Raw genomic sequence first — 22,620 nt, 5'->3', positions numbered from 1 at the left:
TGAATACGGCATAATATACATGGCAAGCACCTCCAGAAACAGATTGGAAATGTATTTAGCATATACTTTCTTTCAAATATATATATGACCTTTATGAATAAAATTTCAAGTAGGGTCACTATTTATAGAAGTTTTCCTCTTAACAGTAATCACTCAAAAAATATATTTTTGCTAAAATAAGTAGGCCAAGTAAAGTATGGTTGATTTCCCACTAAAACTTCTACCAGAGAAGAGGCTATACAAGCAACAAGTTCTGTTCAGTAAAGGCCTACTGAAGAACATAATTTTGCCAATAAACTCTTTTCCCATTATATAATCACAGATGCACTCTGTTGGAAAAAATTTTGGCTTCTCAATGAAGTACAATAATACCTAAGCATGTAGTAAATCTTCTAAAATCACATACTTAAAGGAAAAAAAAATGTTTCATTAAACATTAATATCAACACTCCAGCATCAACCACAACAATTTGCTATACTAAAAACAAGAAAATCAAATGCTGAAAGTGAAAAATATAGTTCTGAATCTTTGGCCACATTATCCATCTGCTTTGTTTCCATTAAAGAGGCAGGACTCCCTAACACTTATTAATTTCTACATTTTTCACAAACTTCAAATCATCTCAATGCTCTACTTTTATTTCTGTGGTGATAGGATATAATTAAAAAAAATTTTCTAACCATTAAGTCTAAGAGCCACTTTCCAGACTCATTCACTGCCTAATAACTCTATAGTTAGTATAGGATGACTCCCTTCTTAATGCTGCTGCTGCTGCTAAGTCGCTTCAGTAGTGTCTGACTCTGTGCAACCCCATAGACTGAAGCCCACCAGGCTCCCCCATCCTTGGGATTCTCCAGGCAAGAACACTGGAGTGGGTTGCCATTTCCTTCTCCAATGCATGAAAGTGAAAAGTGAAAGGGAAGTCGCTCAATCATGTCCGACTCTTAGCGACCCCATGGACTGCAGCCTACCAGCTCCTCCATCCATGGGATTTTCCAGGCAAGAGTACTGGAGTGGGGTGCCATTGCCTTCTCCTCCCTTCTTAATAGACCTAATTAAATACACATACTCAGGGATCCATAAACACACACACAGACTCACACACACACACATATATATATGTACACAGTAACTCCCTTTAAGTCTATTCTTGTAGATAAAGAAAAGGACACATAATTTAGAATGTACCAAGACCAGAATTATAAAAGGACAGATTTATGGTGGTGGTCATTTTGTAATGCACAGAAATATCGAATCACTCAATTATACTTCAGAAACAAATAAACAAACCCATAGAAAAAGATGAAATTTGTGGTAACCAGAGGTGGGGATAGGGGAGATGGAATTGGATGCAGACAGTCAAAAGGTATAAACCCCCACTTATAAGCACTAGGGATGTAATGTATGACATGATAAATATAATTAACACTGCTGTATGTTATATGTGAAAGTTGTAAAGAAAGTAAATCTTAAGAGTTCCAATCATGGGGAAGAATTTTTTTTCTTTTACTTTGAATCTATGTAAGATAGATGTTCACTAAACTTATTGTGACCATCATTTCATAACACATGTAAGTGAAAATCACTATGCTGCATACTTTAAACGTATACAGTGTTGTATACCAATCATATCTGAATGAAACTGGAAGGGAAAATAAATAAAGTAAGAATAAAGAAAATAAAATGTTCAACAATACCTGAATTGTTGCCTGAACTCCTCCTCAGAGTTCTAAGTAACAGACAACATTGAGGTTCCTTTTTTTTTTGCATATCTTTAGAGATTTTTAAACAGCTTTATTGAAGTAAGTTTACAGAGCTGTGCAGTCATCACAATTCAGCTTTAGAACACTTTTGTCACCCAGAAAAGTTTCATACCTGTTTATAACCAATTCACATTCCCAGCCCAAGACAAACTCCCATATTCCTTTTTTCTGCATATTTCACATAAATGGAGTTATATAATAGTTAGTCTTTTCTATCTAGCTTCTTATGGATATTTTCAAGTTTCACCCTTATAGTATGTATCAGTACTCTTTTTTATTGCTGATTAGCATTGTGTGGCTCTACCACATTTTGTTTATCTGATTGCCAGTTGTTGGACATATGGATTGTTTGACTGGGGGAGGGGATAATATGAATAATACTGCTATGAATATTTGTGTAGAAGTTTTTATGTGGACACAAAAAATTTTATGTGGACTCATTTCTTTTGAGTATATACCTAGGAGTGGAATTGCTGGGTCATATGGAGAAGGAAATGACAACCCACTCCAGTGTTCTTGCCTGGAGAATCCCAGGGACGGGGAAGCCTGGTGGCCTCCCATCTAAGGGGTCACACAGAGTCGGACACGACTGAAGCGACTTAGCAGCAGCAGCAGCAGCATGGTAAGTTTATGTTTAGTTTTTAAGAAAGTTCCAAAGTGTTTTCAAAAGTAGCTGTATCATTTTGCATTCTCAACAGCAGCTTGTGAAGGTTCCAGTTTCTCCACTTCCCTGTCAACGCTTAGCACTGCACATATTTTTGGATATAGCCATCCTAGTGGGTGTAAAGTGGTATCTCATTGTGACTTTAGCTTGTTTCCCTCATGACTGATAGTGTTGAAATCTTTTCATATGTTTATTGGCCACTCTTACATCTTTTTTAATTTAAATTTATTTATTTTAATTAGAGGCTAATTACTTTACAATATTGTATTGGTTTTGCCATACATCAACATGAATCTGCCACAGGTGTACACGTGCTCCCCATCCTGAACTCCCCTCCCACCTCCCTCCCCATACCATCCCTCTGGGTCATCCCAGTACACCAGCCCCAAGCATCCTGTATCCTGCATCGAACCTGGACTGGCAATTCATTTCTTATATGATATTATACCTATTTTAATGCCATTCTCCCAAATCATCACACCCTCTCCCTCTCCCACAGAGTCCAAAAGACTGTTCTATACATCTGTGTCTCTTTTGCTCTCTCACATACAGGATTATCGTTACTGTCTTTCTAAATTCCATATATATGCGTTAGTATACTGTATTGGTGTTTTTCTTTCTGGCTTACTTCACTCTGTATAATAGGCTCCAGTTTCATCCACCTCATTAGATCTGATTCAAATGTATTCTTTTTAATGGCTGAGTAATACTCCATTGTGTATATGTACCACAACTTTCTTATCCATTCATCTGCTGATTGACATCTAGGTTGTTTCCATGTCCTGCCTGTTATAAACAGTGCTGTGATGAACATTGGGGTATATATGTCTCTTTCAATTCTGGTTTCCTCGGTGTGTATGCCCAGCAGTGGGATTGCTGGGTCATAAGGCAGTTCTATGTCCAGTTTTTTAAGGAATCTCCACACTGTTCTCCATAGTGGCTGTACTAGTTTGCATTCCCATCAACAGTGTAAGAGGGTTCCCTTTTCTCCACACCCTCTCCAGCATTTATTGCTTGTAGACTTTTGGATCACAGCCATTCTGACTGGTGTGAAATGGTACCTCATTGTGGTTTTGATTTGCATTTCTCTGGTAATGAGTGATGTTGAGCATCTTTTCATGTGTTTGTTAGCCATCTGTATGTCTTCTTTGGAGAAATGTCTGTTAGTTCTTTGGCCCATTTTTTGATTGGGTCATTTATTTTTCTGGAATTGAGCAGCAAGAGTTGCTTGTCTATTTTTGAGATTAGTTGTTTGTCAGTTGCTTCATTTGCTATTATTTTCTCCCATTCTGAAGGCTGTCTTTTCACCTTGCTTATAGTTTCCTTTGTTGTGCAGAAGCTTTTAATCAATATAGTGAAAATGAGTATACTACCCAAAGCAACCTATAGATTCAATGCAATCCCTACCAAGCTACCACTGGTATTTTTCACAGAACTAGAACAAATAATTTCACAATTTGAATGGAAATGCAAAAAACCTCGAATAGCCAAAGCAATCTTGAGAAAGAAGAATGGAACTGGAGGAATCAACCTGCCTGACTTCAGGCTCTACTACAAAGCCACAGTCATCAAGACAGTATGGTACTGGCTCAAAACAGAAATATAGATCAATGGAACAAAATAGAAAGCCCAGAGATAAATCCACACACCTATGGACACCTTATCTTTGACAAAGGAGGCAAGATATACAATAGAGAAAAGACAATCTCTTTAGCAAGTGGTGCTGGGAAAACCGGTCAACCACTTGTAAAAGAATGAAACTAGAACACTTTCTGATACCATACACCAAAATAAACTCAAAATGGATTAAAGATCTAAATGTAAGACCAGAAACTATAAAACTGCTAGAGGAGAACATAGGCAAAACAGTCTCTGACATAAATCACAGCAGGATCCTCTATGACCCACCTCCCAGAATATTGGAAATAAAAGCAAAAATAAACAAATGGGACCTAATTAAAATTGAGGTTCCTTTTTCATCTTTTTTTTCTGACAAATACTTATCTCTCCAGAGAGCTCTGTAAGCTTCTATCAATATATATTTCTGGTAATGGTTTGACTTTATACATGTGTGATATTTCCATAAAAAGTGAAATTTTATTTATTTTGTTGGAATATTAATTCATTGCAGCCCAGAAGATTCTTCATGTGCAAAACGACTCAATAAAACAAGCTCAACTCAGAGTTGGATGGATTGTGCCCTTGTTAATTTTGTCATTCCCACAATCTATAGGCTTGTTTACTTCACTGAGATATTAGCTTAATAACCATGTCCTCAATAGGGACTTAGAACATATCCAAAGGGTGTGAGTTAAGAAAGTGCTGATTGCTCACTTGTGGCTGAAATTTGTATACAGATTAGAAGGTGCCTGGTCATCCAGACAACACAAAGGAAAGACTGTCCTTGAAAAGTCCAAGTAACCTTACATTCATTTCACTCAGTGTTCTTCCTTACAGTGAGTAATTCACTGTATTACATTATATTATATCAAACTATTATAAGTTTGATCAGAATTTATTAGGCAGCATCATTTCTTTTTCCAGGTTGTCCTCCAAATATGAAAATATTATTTGCAGTCATAGAACATAAATTAGTAAGTTATTTTACTGGTGGCTAAGATGAATTTTCTCTTAGACGAACACACTATGGACCCTTGGTAAATATTTTTTTAAATACTAGTAAATATTTTCATAAATATTTTCATAAATGCTAGTAATGGTATTTGTGCATGTGACCCTAGGACAAAGTGAGGCCAGTTGAATCGCACAGGAACTCATATCAAAATTTTTTTTAAGTTTAGAGAAAGAAAACTCTATAATGCAAAGGGACATAATTTTGTTGAGCCAAAGGAGAACATTATCTTTGGGTCACTTTGCTCAGGAATAGAGACAAGAATGGCTCCAACAGAGTAAAAGTTCCTTTCCTGACTCAGGGCCCTGCAGTGAGGTCATTTGTGAATGAACTGGAAAGACAGGAGCAGACTAGTGACAACATTTCTCACACACACATACCGAAGAATGCCCAAAGTGGTGCTGTGACCGCCACACAAACCACGTGTGAGCAGATACGGGCCTTGGAAACAAAGTTCAGTCCATCGAAAGAACTGTGCTGATTCAAGTGGCCTCACGGAAAGCATAAAATACAGTTCAACCTTAAATCAATGTTACATTATACTCAACTTTTAGTTCAATCTCTACCCTTCCACCTTACCCAAGAACCTGATTTTAAATGACAACTTCAGTTTGGATTTTAATACTCCTTCCAGTGAACTCTTTCATGATGGAATTTAAATGATCAAAAGCAAACAGACCCACAGTCATTAGCCCACGTCCTTCTTGTGGCATTTTGGGCTGCAGGTATGTTTCTTTTTCTGAAATCAATGGAATAGACTCACAACATTCTGATTTTCTCTTTGCCTTAAAACAAATAAAAAAAAAAAAAAGCCTAATGTACATTTCTCACACATAAATTAGATGCTAATCTTAGAATATATAAATATTAGAAAATTACCCACATATCAACTAAATCAAATTCTTCACATCAAGAAAAGTGGTGGGTAAAACAGTCTTAGAGCTGCCTTTAGTACTTTCTTGACTAATTTAATTGATAAGAAGTAATCCTAGAAATAACTAGCTAGAGAGTAAAAAAGTTTTATTGTAAATGAAATACACTATTATTTTAAAAAATATATAGAACTTACAATCTTTAAGGTTTTTCCCAGAAATTGATTTTATCCTAAATATCTACACAACTGGTCTCTCCTTCCATTTTGTTAAAACTTATTCTTTTGTAGTCCACAGGAAATTCTTATTTTTTTCTTTTCACACACTGACCCAAGTATAATTCTTGACCTTCCCATCATTTCAAAAATGAAAAAAAAAATTCACATGCAAAACTATTTAACTGCAACTAAGAGAAGAATATGGGAAAAAACCCAACTTATATTCATAATAGAAAAGACATTATAAATCTAAAGCAAATTAATAATACCAAAATGTTTATCCTTTAGAACCAATGTGCTTTGTTACATTAAGAGCATGTCAAAATATGTGGTATGATTTTAAAGAAACTAAAATATCCGAATACATGGTGCACACATTTCTAAAACATATTGCTCAAGAGAATTCATGAAAACTAAGGTTTTCTTTTCCTTACAGTACATTCTGACCCAAGTTTTTTCATAAAAGGCATCCTCCAAACTTTCAGATTGAAAAGCAAGACATTTGCTCTGTTCCAGTTCTCCTTTAACCACAGAAAATATAAAGCAGTGACTAAACAGTTACAGTGTCTATTCCCTCAAAAGAAAAAATAATGGGAGAAGAATTATGCTTTAGAGTAAAGCAAAAAAGAAAATCCTAAGTAACTTTCCGAGATTTTCTGTGACCCAGGCCTCCATTTTACGAAGTGTCATCTTAACATTTCCTGGTGACTTTTCTCCTTTTACCTTCGTAGGACATCGAAGTTCTAGGAACACAGCCAGAAACAGCATCACTATTCCTAGTCACAGACTTTCTTCAAAAGAGTGCTGAAAGCTCAGATTCTAACCTAACTCGGTGGTTCTCCAAACCTGCCTGCACCTCAGTACTATCTGGGAAGCTTTTGAAAAATGTACATGCCCTGGACACACATCCTAGCAATTCTCACTCAATATAACTAGAGGGAGGCTGGGAAATCTGAATTTTTTTCTAACACTTCCCAAATGCTTCTGATCAACCAGGTTTGGAAATCACCCATGGACAGAAGAGCATGGTGAGCTACAGTCCATAGGGTCACAAAGAGTCAGACACAACTGAAGTAACTTAACACTGGACAATACTAGTCAAGTGTCACTCTACTTACTGACAAACTAGCCACGTTCAACTTGATACTAACAGACTATATCCTCATCTTGAACCTCTCTTTAATAATAATCAGTTGAAAAGATCCGAATATCCACTACCCACTTATATTCATGACTTTATCAAAAAATGTTGTTAAAAAAAGAAGGGAAATCAGATGTTTTATGATATTCTCCAGATTTCAAAATAGTGTCTACTTTTCTTTTCCAAAGAGAATTTTGAACTGTAAAATTATCTTTTAAAAGGTTACTTTATAAAAATTAGCAGTATGGATCTGATCTTAGTGACTCTCCCCCATCAATCCTATAGGTCCTCCAAGATTTTGTTTGGGATCTGGAGCTTAACCCAAACTTGTTCTATTGCCTTGTCCAAAGATTTTGAAAATAAACATTTTGCGTATCATTACCTAACATTTGGCCTAATGAATTCGAACGTGCCAATCTAGAGTCAAATCCAAAATTTTGAAGTAAACAAAGTGCTACCTAATTATCCAACAGTTAGGTATGTCCAGGCATCCAGCTGGAGTGGTAGAAAGGACTTGGTTTCTGGAATTAAGCTGATTAAGGAATGTATCTTGGCTTTCCTGCTCAGCATCTCCCATGTAACTCTTGGTAGGATTCAAAGATTTTTAAGCTACAATTCTATCTGCAGAGTGGGAATGACGAGAGCAGCTTTATAGTGTTATTTTGAAGATTAAATGGGATAACGTACAGAAACTGCTGTGTACTTAACAAGAGCTCAAGAATTACGAAGACTCAGACTTTGGTATCAGGGAAACTTGAGCTTTCATTCCAGCTCTATCTCTTGCAGCATTAGGAAATTCCATAAATATTCTAAGTCTCAATTTCATCACCTATAACATGGACATAATAGTAGTACCTACTTGACTACAGCCATGAAATTAAAAGACACTTGCTCCTTGGAAGAAAAGCTATGACAAACCTAGACTGTCTATTAAAAAGAAACATCTCTTTGCCAACAAAGGTACGTATAGTCAAAACTATGGTTTTTCCAGTAGTCATGTACAGACATGAAAGCTGGACCATAAAGAAAGCTAAGCACCAAAGAACTGATGCTTTCAAATTGTGGTGCTGGAGGAGACTCTTGAGCGTCCCATGGACTCCAAGGAGATCCAACCAGTCCATCCTAAAGGAAATCAGTCCTAAATAGTCATGAGAAGGACTGATGCTGAAGCTGAAGCTCCAATACTTTGGCCACCTGATACAAAGAGCTGACTGGAAAAGATTCTGATGCTGGGAAAGATTGAGGGCAGGAGGAGGAGAAGGGGGTGCCAGAGGATGAAATGGTAAGATAGCATCATCAACTCAGTGGACATGAATTTTAGCAAACTCCAGGAGATAGTGGAGGATAGTGGAGCCTGGCATGCTGCAGTCCATGGGGTCACAAAGAGTTGGACACAACTTTGCAACTGAACAACTTCTTTGAATTATTGCAATGAACAGTACATGTAGAGTATTTCAGGTATTCTTCCATGTTGCCAGCACTTAGTAAGCATCATTAACTGACAGCTTTTTAATTCTATTTTCCTCCTCAACTTGCATTCTAAAGATTCAGGAAGAAGTTTGGATTTGCAGAGATAGAGAGGATCTCAATTCTCTTTTCACAGATGAGGACATTGAGGCTAGAGAGACTAGGTGGCTTGCCTAAAGTCACACAGCTAATCTGTGACAGAGCTGAATCTAGTCCCACATTATCCTTAGCAGATATAGCATGGTACATACTATATTGACCTCCCTTAACAGAGACCAATACTATTTGTAATGAACCTACATCACTCAGAAAACCACTAGTTTCCCTCGTGGCTAGAGAGTAAGTCTCGATAGTCAATTAAAATAAATGCAACCAGATCTGTTGCATTTTATAACTGTCTGTTATAAAATACTATTATTCAAATGTAACAACATAACTCTCTGGATCTTCATTACTGAGTAAAAGCCAAAGAATGACTAAATTTTGTTAAGAATCCAAAAGAGGCATTTTTGTACTTTTTTCCCGAAATGTACAAGAACACGGACTCTCTGGAGTGGTCTGCTCATTTTGGAGATATTGGCTGCATATAAACAGAAAATAATAAACTCTCCTTGTCTACCAACAACTGGAAAACAAATCCCCAAGGAGCACAGTGAGCACTCTCAGTATGATCGATGACAGATGTACAGTCGGGAGCCACTTTCTATGCTCCGAGCAGAGGAAAGGTCCACAGAGATGTGAGCCAAAAAAAGCTGTGCATAAAACTTGAAAAGTGGGCAATGCATATCCTGTGGTCCCTTCGGACTTTTTCTTTCACTGACAGAGGATTGCAACCTAAGTGGTTTCTGGCCACAGCAGAAAGCAACAAAAGGCTGCATGGCTGATTTTTCTTAAATGAAAAGAAAAAAAAAACCAGAAGGGTTTATGCTCTTTAAATTGTACGGTCCAGATGGTGTTTTCCATCCTTCATGCTCCTTTGGTTGCGGCTGTGTCTTGCCTATGTCTTTTGTGGCAGGACACACTCACCAGTCAGCAATTTCACCACTTCTTGAGTCCAAATGAGCTATGGAGAAAGAAATTAGGGTGAGTGGAGAGGCCACAGCTGGGAGAGATCAGCCACACTCAACAGGCCTCTCCCACATACATAAACAGAGCAGCCCCGGGAAGGAGCGCAGAGAAACAAAATACTGAGGTTTAGAGGGTAGTGCTCGAGGCCTGCAGAGTCTGTATAACCACAGGACATGCACCTATAGGTTCTAACCCAATTGCTGAAAATCCCTGAGTGTCTGTGAAAAGGTGGCTATTAAATGTCTCAGCCGAAACATTCAAATGCTTTTTGATACCACAAAATATTTTTTCATGCACTTAAGCTGTTTCTTAATACCTAACTGAAAGGAGAGACTCATTTAGTAAGTTTATTCTCATGTAGGAAAGTGTCTCTAATAATGAACTGTGTTTGCTGGGTTTTGAGTTCCTGGCATAGTTTTAAATCTCTATGTTTTAAATCAGTTTTAAATCAGCGGAGACACTGCAGGTCTCCGCTGAAAATTTCTAGGATTTGAAATTCATGTGGACCACAATCCTACCCTATTTATTAGAAGAAATATTAAAGAATGTAGCATGTCTTCCACAGCATACTGCATTTGCACCTGATCTGTAAGAGGGAACTAATGCCTTTAGCAATGGATTATGGCTTTTCAAGTACCACTTTCCTTGCATAATACTGCAATAAAAAAGAAAACATCCAAATGAGATATCAGTATTTTTTCTACAGAGTGAAGGAAATATTTCTAACTCCATATTTGTGGTTTATGTTAAGCCACCTGCTATTGAAACACTAAGATTTCTTTTTTCTTTTGCCCAAAAGCAAAGGGTCACCCTTCCATTTCTCTTTCTCTATGTCAAGGAGAATGCATGCCAACTCAGTCTCCTCCTACATGAACAAAATCCTGTGAACAAGAAACCCTTCACCACAGCTTTATCGGCCCAGGATGTTTTTATGATGTGTAGTCTAATTGGGTCCTCTCCAGGAAAGAACACTAAATTTAAATTGTGGCCTCCATCAACAGCAAAAGCAAAGCAAAGTCAGCTCTGAGCAGCATTTCCAGTGACTGTTTTAGAATAGGTAGTTCTTGAAAACACTGGTTTTCAAGTGTTTTAGAAACATAGTTTCTAAAACTCAATTAATTATGGGGCTTACTTTTTAATCTTTATCTTCAAAGCTATTAGAATGATTTTTTAAAAGTCCACTCATATGCTTCTATTAGTAGTTGGAATATGCTGATTTTCTGGAAGACAAAATGTTTTGAGAAATAAAGTTGCTCCTAACCTTGTAAACAGCAAACCTATGTCTAGAGATTTATTCCAAATTAGAGATACAAAGATCTCTGCAACTTTTGAATGTAATGGTGACACATAAACAACAGAGTCAGTGTTCAAAAGAAGAAAAAAAGGATCATGTCAATTATGGGATAAAATGGTTTCAAGAATGTTTATTAATATTGGAAAATATTGTGAGAGAGAGTTCAGTTTTTCAAATAATACAAGCTACAAACTTGGTCTTAATGTTTTAAGTATATATTTATATATGTGTGTGTTTATATGTACATGCTGATTTATATCTATATATACAAGTAGAATCTAAGAGTGAAAGAAAAAATATTATTTTTGTTCTCTACTTTAATATTGCCTGTTATTCTGAAATTTTCTACAATGAGCACAGATTGATGTTAAAATTAGAAAAAAATAAATATAAAAAAGTATGTTAAAAATTTTAAAATTGGATATCCTGAAGAATTTAAAAAGCATGCATCTTGGAACTAAAAAAAAAAAAAAAGAAATCCCATCTGGCCTAGTTGTTTTTTATTAAAAGTTAATGTGTTTTTTCAGATGAAGCCCAGAGACCTTAATTGATTTATCTAAGCAAATGGTTTGACGATTCCACCTATACTTTTAACCGAAAAAGAAAATACAATTCACTTATCATAAGAAAGCCTAAACGTGCTACTTCAAAGGCCTCTACTCGCACACCACAGCTTTCAAGTTTCTTCTGGTAACCAAGGAGAAGTTCTAAGAATTGAGATAAATACTAAAAACCCGTAAAGTGATACCATTAGAGTCAGGTGTGTCCCAGGGATTTCCACGTCACATACAATGGAATGATCAGCTCAGCAGTGGTTCAGAGGAGCCTCACTGGGCACAAAAAGGACACACAGCATGCATGGCTGCTTGTACCAAAGCAGTGCCATTTTCATTTGCTTACTACAGTGGGTCTCAGTTTAGATCCCTCCAGAAGAAAACTAGGATCTGGATGCAAGTATTTTATTTGAGAGATGAACCAGGAAGTACTGTGAGGGGGGAGAAAAAAGGGGAGAAGAAGGACCACTTACAAAGGTGTGCCAGTGTGGACGATATCTCTGTAAACAAACAGGAATCCACTTGGATGGGAACCCTCTGAGAGACTGTGAAATACGGCCTAAAATTTCTTCACTGCAGTGAGCCTATGAGAAAGGTGGACTATTTATCCACCAACTCTTGTACCATACTGATTGAGGGTCTGTCCTGGAATGTTAACTCACTAGGGTGTGCATGCGTGCATGCTCACTTGGTCTTGTCTGACTCTTTTGGATCCCATGGACTATGACCCACCAGGCTCTTTGTCCATGGAATTTTCCAGGCAAGAGTACTGGAGTGGGTTGCCATTTTCTTCTCCATAACTTACTGGTACTGGATCCCTAAGCAACTAAGCACTTCTGCAAACTGCCCTCCATTGTTGTGAGTAGTTACAGCTAAAATGTTGTGCCAGATTTTTCACACTTAGTATAATTGGTCCTACATCCTTGAATGAGTATCCATTTATAGATTTATGTGGACTATAGATACAGATGGAGAGAGAACCATTCTTCATATATAATGATATGCATATGTTTGTGTATTTATATGTATGAATAAAATAATTAGCTCACTTCTGCTTCATATAGATTGTTGAAGAAAACATGCAATTTTACTACTCCTACAACCTAATAAACTTATTAACTTATCTTGGTGATAGATGATACGATGATAGTAGCAAAGAGTTAAGAGTGAGAAAAGGGATAGAGGAAATAAAATTCTGAAACGAAACCTATTCTGAAAATCCTGTGATTGCCCATCATTGAAGTCATTTTGGAAAAATAGCCTGTGGGTAAAACTGTAAACACCATATGCTTTTGAGTATTGAAGTGTTGTCTAAGAAAATTTCTGGGGGAAAAAAAAAACCTTCAATCTCAAGATTATTTTGAATTGGCAGATTTGGATATTTTAATAACCCCTTTCCTTTAACTAACCTTGCTGGTTCTGCAAATAGTTATTTACACTAACTAAAATGAAGGCTACAAAGAATTTATGTCTTTATTGAACTTTATAAATTTCATACTTATTGGGAAAGAGGAGCTTATGGGGGGGGGGAGCTATATTTTTTGGTGTTTCTGTTATTAACTCACTCTGACCTTTCTGTGTCTGAGATTTCTCCTACAAACCCAGGTAAAATGGCGCTATTTGCCCTCTAAGTTCAACTTTTAAAACAGTTATAAATAAAACTAGATATTGTAAAACAAAAACTATGATATATCCAAAGGTAGATCATATTTTTCATTTTTAGTTCCCCAGTGATTTTTAAAAAGATATGTAAAGAGCATCGCAGATGAATGAAAGCTTCAGCATCATTGTGTGGCATTAGTACTGAGTCACAGTAGAACCCTTAACAACATGGTGTAAAGGCAGTAGAAAGGAGTTGGCTATCATGATCCATACCAGTGTTTGATTAGAATGATATAGTATTTGTAATTAAGCATGTTCTAATACTACATCAGAGGGAACAACCAGAAGAAATAATATAGAATCCAAAATGCATTTTCACACAGCGTTAGCATGTACATCACTCAGCCACACATGGTTTGGGGGTTGTATAAATTTTCTTTTTTTTTTTTTTTTTCTTTTTTTCTAGGACCAACTCCACAGAAGGAGTTACTCCACTCTCAGAGGTGCAAAACACTGCCCAGAGGTACTCAGCCACAACACCAAAACAGTGCTGAAGTCAGACCTCGATAAAGGCAGTGCTTGCTCTTCCAACAGTGTAACACCATCTGAGGCATCACGCTAGCCTGGATAGCTGACAACTGCTGGATGATGTATAAATTTTCATGCATCAGTTTGAGTAAGTTTATCAGTCATGGTGCTTTCAGCCATTGAACAACAGACTTATCAAACTATGTCATGTGCAATTTAATGAGGATATAAAAATGCTTAACAAAAAGTGGTTTACCACTAGTTAATATAGACTTACATGAACAATCATTTCCTGAGAATGACTATTAATCAGACAAATAGAACTCCCACAAATAGAACTGCTCTGTGATTTGGACAAGTCCTTCAACCACTCTGATCTTTAGAAACTTCACACAGAGGGCATGGATTGGTTGCCAGTGCTCTTCTCACACTAATGCTTTTGAATTATTACTTAGTGCATTTGCTTTCATAAATTAAATTCATTTTAAGAGTAGAATTATACTGAACTAGAAAGTTTAAAATGATGCAACATCTTTTAGAAATTTTTTTCCCAAATTATTTGCATTCTTCCCCCATATTTGCCTGCTGCTGCTGCTGCTAAGTTGCTTCAGTCGTGTCCAACTCTGTGCGACCCCATAGACTGCAGCCCACCAGGCTCCCCCGTCCCTGGGATTCTCCAGGCAAGAACACTGGAGTGGGTTGCCATTTCCTTCTCCAATGCATGAAAGTGAAAGTGAAAGTGAAAGTGAAGTCACTCAGTCGTGTCCGACTCCCAGCGACCCCATGGACTGCAGCCTACCAGGCTCCTCCTTCCGTGGGATTTTCCAGGCAAGAGTACTGGAGTGGGGTGCCATTGCCTTCTCCATATTTGCCTACTTGCCTATTTACACACTCAGGCAATACTAAATCCTTTTTTCTCTTACCAATTAATTTAGGAATGACATCTATTTTCACACTTTCCTTTAGTTTCCTTTAGAAACTAAGCTCTTTGAGACAAAATCTATACTTTTTTTTTTTCACTGTATTTAGCAAAGTGCCTAAGACACATTCATTAAATATTTTTTAATAAATTAATGTTACCTGATAGTATCAATTTACTGTGCACTCTGGTGTCTGCGTCTCCCAGCCATTACCACAGTTCCTAAGGTTGTGGATATGACATAATCTGAAATCCAGATTGGAGAAGTTCTCCACTCTTGTCTTTATTCCATTGCTGTAAGCCGTTTCAGAAATTATCTGCTCTTGCTTTCTTCCCTCTTGGCTTTGAGAATGGTTCACCCTCCTTGTTTTGTTCCATTTGGCTTTGGCAGCTACTCCCAGACTGTTTACCTTGTGTACTGACCTTGGAAACCCCTAAGATTTGCCTCTGCTAATTGTCTCCGCCTGCTTTGGCTCCAAATCCAAATCATTGCCCAAGAGCAGACCTCTGAGACACCACCTGCCCCATCACATGCAAAGGAGATCATATTTGATTTCTTTGGACAACATCCATCTTATCAGGTTCATCCAAAACTCAGATTTGCTTGTAATGGGTATTTGAAACCGAATCTGCAATAAGGTTTAAAACTTTCTAGCCGTGAAGGTGAAGAGGACATTCATTTAGTTCCTATAACAAGTGCCTACATTGAAATAAAGCAGTAAAGGAATAGATGCACTTCTTGACAGGACATATGAAGAATGTGGAAAATAATGAAGAATTAAGAAAGATAAAATACAACTGAATTATAGGATGCTGGGATTAAAAAATCTTTAGATTTTAAATAAATGGTCACACAATCTTTATACAACATAAAATTTCCTTTATGTAATATTCTGATACATGATCATTTAGACTGTGCTTTAATATTTCTAGGAAAAAAGAGCTAAGTAAGCCAGTATCTTAGGATTTTTATATTGAATGGAAATTTTAATTTCCGGAATTTCTCCCAGTACAATCCTTTGAAACTACAAAAAAAAATTCTTTATTTACCATACAACTCTTTAAAATATTGTAAAATGAGTATGTCAGACCTCTCACTACCACCAAAATCTTGTGTGTGTGCGTCCAATGTAATCATAAGCCTTTCTATTAATACTTATTAGGACTGAGGCAAGTTCTTTACATATATTATCTTATCACAATTTATGATGTTATTATAAATTTCACTGTAGGCTCATGTTTAACTTTCAGAGTATGATTTTTTACCATATACTAATAATTTGGCCTTTAAGCTTGAATTTTAAAATGAAGATGATGATATATACTTCATATAGTTGTTGTGAGGCTTAAGTGGATTCACATTTGTTGTAAGGATTAAGTTAGCTAAAGCACGAAAAGCACAGGATTTTCAACAAACTATGATTGTCATTAGCCATCAGAATTAACTGCTTTCAAGCCAGGTATCCTCAATCTACTACTACTGTAACCGATTTTAAAATTTTCATATAATTATAATAAATAATATATATCCAGTATAAAAATTGAGGCAAAAAGTAGAACTAAGAGACAGTGCATATTAGAAAGACAAAGATAGTATTTGATGCATATTTGTTAAATTTTTAATTTGCACAGCATCTTAATTGCTTCTTTAGGTTAAGACATCCAACTAGCAATCTGGGTTTTTACTACTATTAATATACATAAGCATCTTACCATGTTATTGGAAACTCTCTTTGTAATTTTCATTTTAATGATGCATGGTATTTCATTAAGTGACTGTATCATGATTAGAATACTTTTCTCTTTTGAATATTTACTTTTATAAATGACTGTATAACAAACATGTTTATTAATAAATATTAGTTTTCAATTTTTATTAGTACAGAGCTCAGATTTTTTTTTAAAAAAGAGATAATCTTGAGATGTATTCTTCTAGTTGATATTGTTAACCAAAATGCAAGACTACATACTTACACATCTTACTTTGCATTGTGTGTGTGTGACTATTAAACTTCATTGTGTTGGTCTTATCCCATAGTGATTTGATGGGTCCAATGTTTTCATAAGGGGCTTCCCTGGTGGCGCAGAGGTTAAAGCATCTGCCTGCAATGTGGGAGACCTGGGTTCAATCCCTGGGTTGGGAAGATCCCCTGGAGAAGGAAATGGCAACCCACTCCAGTATTCTTGCCTGGAGAATCCCATGGACGGAGGAGCTTGGTGGACTACAGTCCACCGGTCGCAGAGTCGGACACGACTGAGCGACTTCACTTTCACTTTCATGTTTTCATATATATCTCTCAATTCTGTATCTTCTATGAACACAATGTATCTAAGTCTTCATTCCAATTATTTAAATAAACTTTGAGAAAGAAGAATCTATGATAGACATTTTAAATTTTATTTATTTAATTGCAGGACAATTACAATATTGTGATGGTTTGTCATTGGAAATACAATCTCCAGGCTGATATTGGTCCATTAATCAAAACTCTGAAAACACTGTTGAAATAGCTGAAAATTCTCAAACTACACCATCATTTAGTCCTCATGTCTCTGTTTCATCAAGATGGTAAAATTCCTCCTAAAATATGTTATCATGAGGTAGATTCATTTTTTAGATGGATGTAAGCAATTATATGGAATTTGAAACTATATAAGGAAATTTTAGATGAAAATCATTTTAAAGTAGCTATTTGTAGATAATATGAACTAATTGATCTGTCTCATTTCTACTGCCTAGATATTTATTCACACAATATTTAGAGAACACTTGTTAGGGACTTTGTCCTGTGTCTCATGTATATTTCTCAACAGAAAAAAAGTAGTAACTTTGCCTAAAAGAGTAGATTTATTGTTGTAAATAAAGGCATGAAAATTATTATTTGATAATTTGTTTTTGAACTATGAAAGCATGAGTGGTTGCATGGATGGATAGATAGAGGAGTGGATAGATGGGTGAATGAAAGATAATGTCCAAAATGGTTTGCAGTATCATTAAGTTTTTTTTTTTTTTTTTTTTTAGGGGGAAGGGACGGGGGTGGCCATTAGAGCAGCGCCCCTCTGGGGGCTGGGGACGAGAGATGAGAGAGACGAGGCCCAGCCTTTGTGGAGTGTCCACTGACAGATGATGGAGAAGACGTTGTCTCTTGTCCTCGAGACGGCTGTAACCCAGTAGGGGAACAGCAGCCTTTATGTGCATCCCAAATCAGGAGAAGATGGGTACAGGGCACTCCATGCACACCAGCAGGTGAGGGAGCATCTGGCTTGGGCCAGGAGAGAAAGGATGAGGAGATGGAGTGGCAGGATGGGTTCCAGGAGACGAATTTGTGGGGCGAGGCAGGAGGAGGGAAGATGGGTTATCACAGTGTTGAGGTCCCACTGCGTGGCAGCAGTGGATGGGAAGGAGGAGGGGCTGGACCCAGACAGGTCTGGGGGCAGCTACGTAGTTGAGTCTGGGCTGTTTACAGTGCTGGTTGGCTGAGTGACTTGTTGGCAAATTGTAATTTTTCCCTCTGTGCTTGATGGTGTTCTGGCAAGTTCTCTAGGATTTCCCAGGGTGTTTAGACTGTAGAAGTCTAAGAACTGACTCTGATTTTTCCTTTTGTTTCTTTGTCACAAATGTATGGTGAAATGGGCTTCCCAGATTGCGCTAGTGGTAAAGAGCCTGCCTGCCCATATAGGAGACATAAGAGACAAGACATGGACTTGGTCCTGGGTTGGGGAAGATCCGCTGGTGGTAAAGAGCCTGCCTGCCAATATAGGAGACATAAGAGACAAGACATGGACTTGATCCTGGGTTGGGGAAGATCCCTGGAGAAAGGCATGGCAACCCACTCCAGTATTCTTGCCCGGAGAATCCCAGGGACAGAGGAGCCTGGCAGGCTGTAGTCCAGAGTCGCAAAGAATTGAACATGACTGAAGCAACTTAGCACGCACACGTATGGTGAAATGGTCACGGAGCCATCTCCATCTCCATCTCTCTAGTCTTTCTGCCTGAGGGTTTGATCAACAGTACTTTGGCCTGCATTCATTGAGATTTACTTGCAAGTTGCCTGGCAAGTCTTATCAAAGTACATATTTGCTAAGAGTCAGCACTCATCAGTTAGTCCTGAATACTACCTAATGGCAGCATTGTCTTTTTCCAGTGTTTAATAACATAAATGTTTCCAAGAATAGACTGTACTCTCTACAAATATAATTCTTGACATATTAAATAATTTCAAGTGAAATTAGATTTTTAGATACCAGCTTATCACTAAAATATTGTTTATTCCCTTTCAAATCACTACCCCAAAAAATGAATTTCAAAAGAATTACTCTTTTCCTTTGACAGATAAAATAAACCTGACAAAATTAAAGAGGACTTTCCACCCTACCCAGGAAGGTGTTGTTCTGTGTTCCCATCATAATTTAAAGGGCAAATTGATCATGCACAGACCGCTTGATGTCCTACAAATGAAAGAAGAGAATGTCCTCAAATTCCTTTGCAGTAAGAACCCACTCGGAGAAGGCGATGGCACCCCACTCCAGTGCTCTCGCCTGGAAAATCCCATGGACTGCGGAGCCAGGTAGGCTGCAGTCCGTGGGGTCGCTAAGAGTCGGACATGGCTGAGCGACTTCACTTTCACTTTTCACTTTCATGCATTGGAGAAGGAAATAGCAACCCACGCCAGTGCTCTTGCCTGGAGAATCCCAGGGACGGGGGAGCCTGGTGGGCTGCTGTCTATGGGGTCGCACTGAGTCGCACACGACTGAAGCGACTTAGCAGCAGCAGGAGGAACCCACTCAGGTGGCACCAACCTTCATTTCCAATAGCAACACTCATTTACAAAGGGAAAAATGATAGCGTTACCTCATTACTCTGAAGAGAAGCTGGAAGAAACTTCTGAAGGAGGTTCCTGCCACTGTTGCCTTTGAAAACTACTGAGGTCAGCGCCACATTCTCCAGGAATGCTGACCCATAAACTGGTCTGAAGTTTGCCACTGCCACTGGAACCACTCCTGTGGTGGACGTTCCAGGCCTAGAACCTTCCCTAACTGGATCCACACCGCCTTCTGAGAGCCCGACTTCCAGTGGGTACTGATCCCTGGATGACCACCAGCCTCACAGAGGCGTCTCGCGTTAACCTGCGTAACCTCTGCACTGTGTGAACACTGCCACCACGCCGCAGTTCATCAGGTCTGATATGCCGGCTACAGGGTCGGGAAGTTCTGCGCATGTGCAACACCCGTGCGAGGCGGCTGTACCTGTTCCCTATTGTTAGGGAGAGCCTGTAAAAGATGGAGAGAAGGAGCTGCTGAGAAGGGGGTTGTGAAAAATAAACAGCTTATTTAAAAGGAAAAAAAGGAAGGAAGAAAAGGAAGGAGGGAGGAAAGATGGAAGAGAAATGGGGAGGAAGGAAGGAAAAAGAAATTAAAGGGCATCTTCCTTACTTTTCCAGAGTTTGGAAACAGAGCCTCCTTATCCAGCATGTTACAGGAACTATGCAGTTTTTCAGATTCCTGTATCTAATTTTTATTTGTCCTCATTTTAATTTCACTTTAACTTACTATCTAAAAGTTAAGGTCTCATAAATTGCCTCCAACAGTGTGTATCATGGAAAATGTATTAAAGGGGGGGAAATGTAATTTGGGTCTTTGGATAGTTACAGTTAGAGGTACCACCTCATTTTTTTAAGTATATTGAAATGAAAAAGTAGTTGAAATCCACTAGACAACCACTTGAGGCTTTATTTACAGGCTCTATGTGGATGACTGCTGCTGCTGCTGCTAAGTCGCTTCAGTCGTGTCCGACTCTGTGCGACCCTATGGACTGCAGCCTACCAGGCTTCTCCATCCCTGGGGTTCTCCAGGCAAGAAGGCTGGAGCGGGTTGCCATTTCCTTCTCCAATGCTTGAAGGTGAAAAGTGAAAGTGAAGTCGCTCAGTCGTGTCTGACTCTTAGCGACCCCATGGACTATAGCCCACCAGGCTCCTTCGCCCATGGGATTTTCCAGGCAAGAGTACTGGAGTGGGGTGCCATTGCCTTCTCCACATGGATGACTAGGAGACTGTGCTGCTGCTGCTAAGTCGCTTCAGTAGTGTCCGACTCTGTGCGACCCCGGAGACGGCAGCCCAGCAGGCTCCCTGGTCCCTGGGTACAGTTATGCAAAGCCAAGGCAGATTCTTTAGCTGTCATTTTCTTCAACAGTAACCATGTCCTTGTTATCCATGACAGATTAAATGAGCATTTGCCTATGAAGAAGAAACTATACGAAAAACAGAAGAAAAGTTAAAGTAAGGAAGTATATTGAGTTCCTATCATGTGCCAGCATGTACATAATATGATTCAATGAAAGCAATATTTAAAATTCTAATCAAACAAAAATCCCCCTTAAATCAGAACTATGACAGCATCTAAAGTGAAAAATGCAGATTATTTTTGACTCTCCTTTTCTTCTTTGTAATCCTTCTCTACTTATTGCTTTTCTTTGCCTCTTCCTTTTGTTTAACAAATGTTTATTGTGCATTTATTTGTCCCTGGTATTTTTGCTGTGACCATGTGCTAATCTCTGGTAAGGGAAACTAGTGAAAATGAAATATTAGTGATTTAGAAAAGACTGTATTATTTAATAGATTGACAAAATTCATTAGCCATGTGGAAGGAAACCTCAGTGGGAACAAAGAATAGGAAATAGGTTTCTTAACAAAATTTTAAAAATGAAAGATACAGACACATCTGAATAGATAGATCTTATTGTAACTAAATTTAGAGGTATGTCAATTAAACGTAGGAAGAATAGCACTAAAATGACATCTGATGTTTTCATTTAACAGAATTCTTAAAATTTTTGTCTAATTTCAAAAAGATATAAAGCAGTAATAAGAGATTTACTGTTAGAAAATACAAGACAAAATTTTGATGATTTACAATTGATATGGTTATATACCTAGAGTCTTACCACAAAAGAAACTCAACACAAAAGCTTAGAATTCATAAGATTACTCAATAAATTGACCAAGTATAAGGTTTTTTTAGCTGTTCATTTTGGAAACTTTTATACCTACAAAAAAAGTTACCAGAATAATACAATAAATATCTCCATTTTTTAAATCAAATCTATCAATTTTAAAATTTTGGCCCAAATTTTTCTCTCTCATTTTGTCCTTACATCTATATATTGTATATCTTTTCTGTTTTTTGTTAAGGCATTTAGAAGAAAGTTATAGACATTGTAATACTTGATTCCTAAAACTTCAGCATGTATACAAAAATATACTTAAAAGTCTGTATCTTCTCATTTGCAGGCAACGAGTTACTTTCCCTAATTAATTCATATGCACATAATACACAAAATCCAATCAGAATTATATTGTGATTTTTAAAAAACTTAGCAATATTTCTAATGTTGATAAGAAATAAAGATCAGGTAAAAATCAAAAATAGAGTCTTGGAAAGAAATAAGGAAAGAAGATTAATCTTACATTTAGGTTTCCTAGTGAACAAGAAACTGTAACTATTGACACTGTAATAAAACATGAACCCCATTTTAACACCACAGCTTGTTTGACCTTGAACAAATGGTTAACTTCTCAGAGTTTGAGATTCCTCATCTGTAAAATAAGGTTGAACACATCTGTCTTGCAGGGTTTTGTAAGGATTCCCAAGCAATCCACTTGAAAAATATAATGCAATACCCAGACAGTGAAGAAAAAAATCAACATATATTTTAGCAGAATTGTTTATCTCTTTGGAAATTATAATCTATAATCTATTTGGATCTAAAAAAAATTTCAGCTCTATAAAAAAGATTAAATATTATGAAAAATATATGTATTACAAAAATTTTAAGTTAAAAAATAAGAATAGAGATGTGAACCTTAAAATATATATATAAATTAAAATTTATTAAATCTCT

General features: G+C 37.3%; 1 non-coding gene across 1 annotated transcript; it reads right to left on the bottom strand.

Annotated features, from left to right (window-relative positions):
* Positions 1-13,722: 13,722 nt before the first annotated feature.
* LOC147364802 (small nucleolar RNA SNORA74) lies at positions 13,723-13,922 on the bottom strand. The gene has a single exon (XR_015135613.1). It is a non-coding gene; the product is annotated as a small nucleolar RNA SNORA74 (small nucleolar RNA).
* Between the last annotated feature and the right edge of the window lie 8,698 nt (positions 13,923-22,620).

This window comes from Bos grunniens, chromosome 10 (genome assembly GCF_055505025.1).
Source record: "Bos grunniens cultivar Pamir isolate PY7600 chromosome 10, Bosgru_T2T1.0, whole genome shotgun sequence".
In the NCBI taxonomy this organism is placed as follows: domain Eukaryota; kingdom Metazoa; phylum Chordata; class Mammalia; order Artiodactyla; family Bovidae; genus Bos; species Bos grunniens.
Note: the sequence above shows the minus strand (reverse complement) of the source record. Positions and strands in the feature narration are given on the sequence as shown.